Source organism: Arabidopsis lyrata, assembly GCF_000004255.2.
Source record: "Arabidopsis lyrata subsp. lyrata unplaced genomic scaffold ARALYscaffold_1046, whole genome shotgun sequence".
In the NCBI taxonomy this organism is placed as follows: Eukaryota; Viridiplantae; Streptophyta; class Magnoliopsida; order Brassicales; family Brassicaceae; genus Arabidopsis; species Arabidopsis lyrata.
Genome location: NW_003301901.1, coordinates 1 through 1,582, shown reverse-complemented (window position 1 = coordinate 1,582; position 1,582 = coordinate 1). Strand labels below are relative to the sequence as shown.

Sequence of the window (1,582 nt, the reverse complement as noted above, 5' to 3'; positions counted from 1 at the left end):
ATATAATCAGTAAAGCTTTATATATGAAAATGCCATGAGAAGCTTACAAATTGGATACTCAAAGTATAACGTCGTTAGCAATAATATTATGACCAAATTTATTCTCTCTATCTAACCAACATTTATAAAGTATTGGAAAATATTTCGTCACTGTGTAGAAACATAACAAAGTATTTGATATAACCCAAAAACATTCCAAATCTAGAGAATGGGCAAATACTCAAATCTAAGCAAGAGCATGCATATCCTTGATCCATTGGTCCAATGACTTACCAATAGAGTAAACAATAAATCCTATCTTCCCCAGCTTCCCTACATCAACAACATTTCTATACCATCAAAGACAAACGCTGGTTTCTGCATCTTTTCAAAAATCCTCTCATAGTCAAGCGTCTTACATTCATCCCACTCAATTAACAAGCAGATTCCATGGGCGTCTTTAGTGGCATCACAATTAAAAATCCAAAGACTGTGATGATCCATCTTGAGATCACATCTTTGACCTGCATAAGGAAAACATGGATCGAGTAAAGCTTTCTTTCTCTATCACTAAAAAGTGGTCACCATACAATGAGAATTTTCACTACTAAGCACAACATGGTAGCAAATCAGATTTTTCCTTACACACATTACAATGATGGCAACGAGGCAATTACAAGCAATGGAATTCAAGACTAAAGTATTTTTTGAGGTAATATTTGCCATAAGAACTCATGATTACAGAATTGACAGTTCTCGTTCCCAACATCGAATCCCACCACACTCATCTAAGCGAATCAACAAGAGATCTTAGATATAAAGTTATAAACGCATACTGAAATTCTTGCTCTTCGAAGAGAAATCAAATCAAACGAGAAGGACAAAAGATGAAGAAGACTATACAATGATCTGAAACTTCGAATCGTTTATGCAGGACATCCGGTGACTGAGAGAGCGTTGTCGTCGTCGTCGGAGCGTTGTCGTCGTCGTCGGAGCGGTGGTGATTATTGTTGATATCCATCGGAAGATTGAGGAACTAAGAAAGAATCTCTAAGTTTTATAATGGCGTAAGAGAGAGGAGAACAAACCGATTGCGAGGGCGAGACGCCGGAGACAACGGCCGGCGAGATCGGCGGTGCGACCTCTGGTTTGGGAGGAGAGGATGCGAGCAAAAGTTTTTGTTGCTTTTTTTGTTTTCTTTTGCGTTTTAGATTTTAAAAATTAATTAAATCAAAATATTCATTAAAGGCAAAATAGAAATAACACATTTGAGTGGCACTCTCAGACTCTAAAGTGGCAGTCGTGATTCTCATTTCCGGTTCAGTGGCAAACAAGCCTTGGTCTTGATGATGATGGCTGCGCGAAGAATAAAACTTTACATTTTTTTTATATATGATTGCAGCTTATTGGGCCTGTGTTTAATAGCAATAGTGGGCCTTTCATTAAGCCCACGATATCCGTACGGTACGGAACATACAAAAACATATTATTTGCCAGGCTCATAGTGCAACTTCAAATAATTATGATCACATAACTTCAGATAGTTTTAAGGAAATTAGTATAGACAAAAATCACCGTGAGACAGAAAAGCCCCAACACTTTA

General features: G+C 37.4%; 1 long non-coding RNA gene across 1 annotated transcript; it reads right to left on the bottom strand.

Moving 5' to 3' along the window:
* Positions 1 to 344: 344 nt before the first annotated feature.
* LOC110226480 lies at positions 345 to 1,196 on the bottom strand. The gene is made up of 2 exons (XR_002330552.1): positions 883 to 1,196; positions 345 to 503 (listed from the first exon to the last, which is right to left on the bottom strand). It is a non-coding gene; the product is annotated as an uncharacterized LOC110226480 (long non-coding RNA).
* Positions 1,197 to 1,582: the final 386 nt, after the last annotated feature.